Below are 8,810 nucleotides of genomic sequence, written 5' to 3'. Positions count from 1 at the left end.
TTCAGCTGTAACTTCTGAGCTTCTGTAAAAAGCTGCTGGCTTTTTTTTCCTGAAAAAATTAGCACAGCTTTTAGAAGAAATGTTTAGTTTTTTGAGCTCTGAAAGCTACGCTTTTTAGCTTTCCATATAAACTCTGCTTTTATGGGATTCCAGCTTTCCGGAAGCTGCACGAGAAATTCACTGTTTGTTTGAGCTTCTAGGTTTCCACGCCGAGAAGCTGCCTGGAATCTCAACCAAACAGGCCCACGCAAAGAAAGACCGTCAAAGCTATGAAGTTCGTGGCATGCGAGCAGTATATATTAGCGGCCACAAAACAAACTTTCCAACTTTGTTATATCCATCAGCCATTGGCAGCGGAACACGCACTGTAGGTGGATGAGAAAAAAAAATCAGGACCACTCCAATTTTTTCTATACAGGAAAACTGAAGTCTTTATCAAAATAGATGAATGAAGAGCCAATAATTTTAGTACGTTGTCCCGTATCTCTGATGCCTTAACTCCGCCTACATATGCATTGATGCGAACAACTGACCGGTGATGATTGAAGTGAGTGATCAGTGGAGACTAACTAAGCAATACAATCCTGTAGGGCTGATCAAGACAAACGATGCAAGATTGGAGATTAGGCTGATGGAAGACTAGCGTAACACCTCTAGTGTTTAAGCTTTTGAAAAGATCATCAAATATTTGAACAAAGTTTAAACACTTCAATTTTTGGTCAAAATTGGTTTGACTTCACCTGCTTCCCGTCCTTTCTCCCGGGAGCGCATGACGCGCGGCAGCCATCAGCCCGCCGGTGATGCTGGGCCGCGCCACATGTTGATCAAGACAAACGCTGTAAGATTGCAGATTAGGCTGATGGAAGACTAGTGTAACACCTCTAGTGTTTAAGCTTTTGAAAAGATCATCAAATATTTGAACAAAGTTTAAACACTTCAATTTTTGGTCAAAATTGGTTTGACTTCGCTTGCTTCCCGTCCTTTCTCCCAGGAGCGCATGACGCGCGGCAGCCATCAGCCTGCCGGCCGCGCCACACGTTGATCAAGACAAATGCTGTAAGATTGCAGATTAGGCTGATGGAAGACTAGTGTAACAACTTGGCCTAGGAAAACGGCCAAGGCCTACTCTACACGTCGAATGGACCGCACCTACTAGTAATTCGCTTGCGCTTTCGTCCTCGCTTCGCGCAAAAAGGGTTAACCCGAGGTTATTAGTCTTCCAACTAGCACCTATTTAACCTGGTTCGGTTCCCTCTCCGTTTCCAGTTTTGACTATCATCGTGTCACTACAGTGGGTTTTGGTGCTACGGTAGCCCAAATCTAGTCCGGTCCAACTAACCCATGGGGGGATGTCACATACACACACCCTAAAAAACTCGACGTCCTCGTCGAGCCATCGAACCAGCTTACCCGTAAAGGACAAAGGTTCAGGATCGACTTTCCTGGCCACGCCATACGTCCAGTGCCGGCGTATGCGCCATACCGTGTCCACACAGGGCACATGCGTCATGCGCACCATGCCCACACATCTGTGTGACACAACAAAAGTTGGCTCTGATTACCAAATGTAACAACCTAGCCTAGGAAAACAGCGAAGGTCCATTCTATACGTTGAATAAACCACACCTACTAGTAATTCGCTTACGCTTACGTTTTCGTTCTCGCTTCGCGCAAAAAGGATTAACCCGGAGTTGCTATTCTTCCGCATCCACCTATTTAAGCTGTTCGGTTCCTCTCCGTTTCCGGTTTGAACTATGCACGTATTGCTACAGTAGCTCCGAATCTGGTCCGACCCATGGACGTGGAATTTTTGCATTTTGGTCCCTTTTTAAAACATTTTTTATAAAAAGACTCCTGCCAAAACTTTTGCTACAAATAGACCATTTTTAAGCGTCTTAGGAAATCACGCCGAGGTATGAAGGTCGGCGTCGACTGACACGACGCCGAGTCCTTGCCACGTCACCGACGACTCCGGGGTTGGTGCATGGGGCCCAGTATGTCGGCGTCGTGTCAGCCAACGCCACAGGCCTAACTTCGGCGCGGTGGGGAGTCACGCCGAGCTCTTGGCACCATCCGGCGCGCGGTCCAGGCGGCCCAACAACGCTTCGTGGCCAAGAGGTCGGCGTGCGATCAGATGACGCCGAGACGCTAACCTCGACGCGGCCCGACTCAACGCCGAGGTTCGGTCAGTTGAGGCCGCGTCCGCGCCGCCGCGGCCCCCTTCTTCCTCCTCCCTCCATTTAGAACCAACATGTGGCCATTTCCCACTCCCTCTCTCTTCCCACGAACCCTAAATCCTAAATCCAGCTCTTGGGAGGCCAGATCGAGGGTTTTGACGTTTTGCCAAGGTACTCCTCTTTCTCCTCTTTCATTTCATCCATTTAGATTCGGTTGTTTGTGTTTTTTTTTGAACTTGGCATTATAGGTTTGGTTCATGTTCATGTCATTCGTGCAATGTATGGTGGTTCAAATGATTGAATGACCCAAATGTATGGTTGTTGTTGTTGTTGTATATGTTCTGGTTTATAATCATTGAGTTAAATTTTGTGTTTGTTGGGATTCAAATTTGCTTAGGGTTTGTAATGAAAAGCTTATTTGGGAGGTATGGTGATTTAGTTTTAGTAGCTTTACATTCGTTGCAAGGTACTTTGGATTGATTTTTTTTCTACGTAATGTTAGGATGCCAAGGCGTGGTAAAGGTCGTATTCCAAGGTAATCCCAATGTTTATTCATTATTTGTGCAACAAATAGAAAACCCTAGGTTTAAGTTTGGTTCTCCGTTAATATGACTAAATTCTTTCAATTGTAGCTATGGTCGCCAAAGGGCAAATCCCTACGACCTAAAGCCTCTCCCTAAAGGTGTTCCTCGACCCATGTGCTTTTGTGGTGATCCTTGCAAGGTAGACATCTCTGAAGATGAGGAAACATATAGACAGAGGTACTGGATGTGTCCCAATTATGCATGGGAACCTATAAAAGCAACAGCGCCGTGCATCGATGGTGAGAAAATTTTATTGTGTGTTAATTAATTTTCTTGTGATATTAATTATTGCTTATTTATTTGTTTTGTAACAATTTGTTTTTCTTGCAGACCGTTCCACCACTTAGTGACTTTGAGCAGTGGATTGACACTGAGATCAAGGAGTCGGACAAGCAGCATCTAGAAGGCCTGAAGGAGTGGGATGCGGAGGTTAAGGAGAGGTTTGAGCAGAGATGCAGACAGGAGGCTATAGAAAAGGAGCATAAGGAAGAGGAGGAAAGGAGGCGTGTTGCTGCGTACAGGGCGGAGAGGGAGAAGAAGCTTGAGCGTGTGCGCCGAGCGAATGCAGCGATGGAGGAGAATCCCGATGCCCAGAGGAAGGGAAAGTGGCCTCGTTGCACTCAGTAGGTATTTGGTTTATTCATTAGTGATGTCGTGTAGCCCTGGACTTTTTTTACTATGTTGTAATGCACTCTGCTTTTATTTCAGATGAACTTATTCTCTAGACTTTTTTTATTATGTTGTAATACACTATGCTTTTATTTCAGATGGTCTTATGCCCTGTACTTCGTTAACTATCCTAGGACTGTAGTGCTACTGTTTGTATCACGACTCCTCACACATGTCCAGAAATTTCAAACTATCATCTCTTGTCCTAACAATACGGCCTCAATGATGCAACCTCACTAATTTATCCATCTACAGCCATCACACAACAAGTAGTGTCACATATCAATATATCATGCGAGTTTCAATCCAATAAGTAGAAACTAAAATATATCATTTCATCTTTTTCAACCCCTAACAACATAATCATTTCTAGTCATAAAAAATTGAAATCTAATGACCAACAAATAACTAAAATACATATTAACCCTAATGACCAACAAATAACTAACCCTAATGACACCTATAATAAACAAAGAACCATAATGACCAAAATAACTAGAAACCAAACTAAGCTAACATGTTCAGCACATAAAACAGTTAAACAACAATGCACTCAATCAACCTAAGCCATACATTTTGCAAATGCAAATACACATATACCAAAACACCATACACACATGATTCCACTTGATTAGAGACAATGCAAGCACATCTACGCGGATAGATTGGAGGAGGGGAGGGACCATTACCTCGAGGAAGCTTCGGGAGACGAGATCCGGGCACCTAGGGTCGTATTTGGGGGTTAGGGTTTCGTGGGGGCCGTAAGGGGGAGATGAACAGAGAGCCGGCGCTTTCAGAATGGAGGGAGGAAGAAGAAGGGGGCCGCGGCGCGGCTTCAAGAGTCCAGACCTCGGCATTGAGTCGGGCCGCGTCGAGTCTGGTGGCTCGGCGTTAAGTGACCCCGCGCCGAGCTATTGGGCCACGAAGCGTTGTTGGGCCGCCTGGGCTGCGCACCGGATGGTGCCAATAGCTCGGCGTGTAGTCCCACCGCGCCGAGGTTGGGCTTGTGGCGTTGGCTGACACAACGCCGACGTGTCGGACCCCATGCGCCACCGTGTCGCCGTCGACCGGGGTCGTCCGTGACGTGGCAAGACCTCGGCGTCGTGTCAGTCGACGCCGACTCTCATACCTTGGCGTCATGTTCTAATACGCCTAAAAAATGTCTATTTTCAGCAAACATTTTGACATAGGTCTTTTTGTAAAAAATGTTTTCAAAAAGGACCAAAATGCAAAAATTTCACCCCATGGACTGAGATGTCACAACTAGGTAGGCTGCCATCTACTAGCTAGCTTCTTCGTACTTGAATTGCCCACACTGACCAATGCAACGGCACCCCGCACGCCCAACGTCGGTCATTTGATTGTATACAAAAGCTACTTTTTTCCTTCTTGTCTTATGGTTTTCTCTGTTTTTACCTATTTGAAAGCCAGAGAGCATATCGTCCTAAATTATCGTAAAAAACAATACGTTCACATTCCAGTGTCTTGGAACCATCGCAGACGGGAGAGAGATATCAAAGCATGTATCACTATGCAGTCTCTAGGCAGATATATCAAAGCATTGATGTAGCATACCACACTGGATACTAGAGAGAGAAACATATAATAAAGGAAACATATTTTTTTCAAAGATATAATAGTTGTCGTATTTATTTCAATCAATCAATCATAGGATACCAAACATAGCATCTGCGATACGTATCCAAGCTTTTGAGAGGAAATAAATCTGAGTGCCCAAAGAATTTATACCTACTATATATATATATATATATATACGTCCAACAGATAGAGTAGTAGTACTTCGATTCTTCTCCTCGCTCATGGCTCCGTTCAAGATGATGAACACAGCATCTGCTGCTATTTGCACTGCGCTTGTGCTCATGTCTTGTGCCCTCTCCTCCACTGGAGAAGTTACATGTATAATACAAATGCCTCTCCGTTCTGAATTACATGTCGTTTTGGACTTTTGGCTACATAGTTTTTTCTATGCATTTAAATAATGCACGCTATGCCTAAATATATAGTAAAAACTTTTCTAGTAAAAACTAGAAAAGGCAAAATGATATAATTTTAACCGGAGAAGCACTCTGCATTGCAGTATAATTTTCGTGTTTAATTTGATTTCTACCTGATTTGCATGCTTGCAGCTGACACGAAGCACTGCGTTTATGTCCTAGAGTGCATACCTCAGGAATGCCGACAACTCTGCCATACCGAAGCAGGCATGCGTGGATGGTCATGGTCCAAGCATGCTTGCCACAGATGGCCTACTGAGTGCTGCTGTACGTTTGGTTCTTGGTCACCCCTGCCGCCACCGGCACCCGGAAGCGTTGTTGTTGGAATAATATAATATATTATATTATATAGAGAGCCACGGCGGACGATGATCATCGCTCGTGTGCCTCTATGAGCTTGCAAGTCTAGCGATCACACAAGAATAATCTGTCAAAGTTAGCATGTCTTAGGAGATTTGGGATATATGAAATATATTGGAAGAATAACTCGTCAAGGTTAGCGTATCTCAAGATATTTGGGATATAAGAAATATATTGGAAGACGTCGAGATCCTCTAATTTGCGCCAAGTCCAATTGTCCAAATTCCAAAAGCAGCCACATAGGCACGTAAGCTTTACAAAAAAAGCCCTTTTTTATTTCATCGAAATCAACTTAGAGGCATGCCCAGTGGTAACTTAGAGGCATTCCGTACATGCCCAGTGGTAACTTAGAGGCATTCCGCCTGCACTCTGATGGCATGCCATGATCGGGATTTTTTAAAAGGTTGGATGTTATGCTAGAGGTGTCGCTGGCATTGGAGTATCTGCATCATCTTCACTACGAGTTAGTTCTACACTGTGACTTGGAGCCGAGCAATGTGCTATTTGACGCGGACATGACAGCACATGTGGCAGACTTTGCATTGCAAAACTGCCGGGTGATGGCAAATCCATTGCGACTGCAAGTATGCCTGGAACAATGGGGTAATGGCCCCAGGTACCTAAACTTGTCATTTTTTTCATTTCTAAATCCATTTTTTTATGTCTAGATGATTTTCTTCAAAACTTTTCATCCAGAATATGGATTCTCAGGAAAAGCATCCTGAAAAAGCGATGTGTTTGTTAACAGATATGGTTGTATTTGTGTTTGGTTCAGTTGTGATCTAGGGGTGCGGCTCAAGTTTACTTAGAGCTTAAGTTTGCTTAGAGATAGATTGAGTCCGGAATACGAGTCCTAGTTGATCACAACCGTATCGATGTAAATCTCTTTGGTATTTTCACCACATATAGACATGTAACCGTGGCGAGCCAAGATAGGCAACCACGTTTCCTCCTTTCCTTTAGTCTTCAGTTATGGAATCATGTTACTAGAGGTCTTCAGTGGGAAGAAACCAACAGATCACTTGTTTGCAGCAGAACTGAACCTTAGGCAATGGATTCATCAAGCATTTCCATTGACGATGATTGAAGCTATTGTAGACAAAATATTGCTAGAAATTCATGGTGATGTTCAAAAGACATCTAACTTGGACAATAACATATTGCAGGCTTCTTCAAGTACCTTGTATAATTTCTCAGACCAATATTTGCGATGGGTTTGTTGTGCTCCAGCGACTCTCCTAACCAAAGGATGACAATGAGTAATGTCGTGGCCAAGTTGACCAAGATCAAAGCCGATTATACAAGCTTTGCAACAAGAGCTCAGATAGAAGATACTCCCACCGTCCCTAAATAACTATTGTTTTTTTTCGTGCAGCAAGTTTAATTAGATTTGTAGAAAACACGTGCACCATTTGTATCTTCAAATAAATTTATTAAAAAAATTAGATTTAAATATCTATCTAATGATATTAATTTTGTATCATAAATATTAATATTTTTTTTTATATATTTAGTTAAAGTTGTTTCTCGAGAAACGAAAACGATAATTATTTAGGAACGGAGGGAGTAGCTTATACTGGCTACAAGTCCTACAACATATTAATCAACGTATAGAGGACATGTACCTTCAAAGCCAATGGTACACTTGTGAATCTGAATCTTTCTGATAGCAAGGACTGATGCAAAATTTCAGACCAATGGTACACTTGTGAATCTTAATCAGCGTGTCTCGCAGCGACGCAGGACGCGGCACAATCGGCAGCGCCAACCCAACGCGCCCCATTGGTGCAGAGGGCATGTACCTTCAAACAGTACGTGATGGCAGGTCTCAGTCTCAGGCTAGCACAGTTTGTTTGGGATAGGCCTTGTTTAGATGGACGTTAGAAATCAGTATTTGGCACTGTAGCACTTTCGTTTGTATTTGATAATTATTGTCCAATCATGGCCTAACTAGGCTCAAAAGATTCGTCTCGTAATTTACAATCAAACTGTGTAATTAGTTATTTTTTATCTACATTTAATACTCCATGCATGTGTCCAAAGATTTGATGTGATGGAGAGAGAGTGAAAAAACTTGCAATCTAAACAAGGCCATAGTTTAGTTTATAAATCGTATTTTTTTAAGCCAACGAATAGTTTTTTTTTCCTCTGACACTAAATCAGTTAAATGTATTTTCAGGCTTATTAGTCAAACAAGCTCAGCGAACATTCAGCCCGATCGGCTGGGGCTGACTGGCTGGGCTGGCTGACCAGCTCCCTCACATGGATACTATTCACAAGCAGTACTTCTCTCTCACATAAACGAACCAGCAACGATACGAACCAGCCAACCGAACAGGCTGATTGTCTGATTTGGCCAATGGATCTTGTCAGACGGATCATTAAATGCACTACGGTTCGGACGAAAGTTGCATAAATAGGGTGTGTTTAGTTAGGGAGGTGAAAAATTTTTGAGTGTCACATCGGATGTGTCGGAAGGATGTCGGAAGAGGTTTTTGGATACTAATAAAAAAACAAATTATAGAACCCATCAGAAACTGCGAGACGAATCTAATGATACTAATTAATCGGTCATTAGCACATGTGGGTTACGGTAGCACTTAAGGCTTTTAATGGACTAATTAGGCTTAAAAGATTCGTCTCACGATTTTACCGAGAACTGTGCAATTAGTTTTTTTCGTTTACATTTAGTACTCTATGCATGTGTCCAAACATGCTCTTTTACTGTACTCCTGGGAGGCAAAAAAAAAAAATTTAGAAACTAAACATGGCCATAGTATCCGTCCGTTCCTCCGACAGAGGAGGTTCAAATAGCGGACGGAGGAGGTTCAGACATTCAAATAGCAAGTTGCATTTCTAAGATCCGAATAGGATGAATATCAATATTCGACACATCTTGTCACTATTTGTATCCGAATTTGATCCGAGGAAAAATCTATTTGTATTTATATCCACAGTATCTTTTTGTATCCGATCCATTTTCATCCCTGCTACTCACAACTTCA

The sequence above is a fragment of the Miscanthus floridulus genome, chromosome 19 (genome assembly GCF_019320115.1).
Source record: "Miscanthus floridulus cultivar M001 chromosome 19, ASM1932011v1, whole genome shotgun sequence".
NCBI classification, from domain to species: Eukaryota; Viridiplantae; Streptophyta; class Magnoliopsida; order Poales; family Poaceae; genus Miscanthus; species Miscanthus floridulus.
This window is presented reverse-complemented; position numbering follows the sequence as displayed.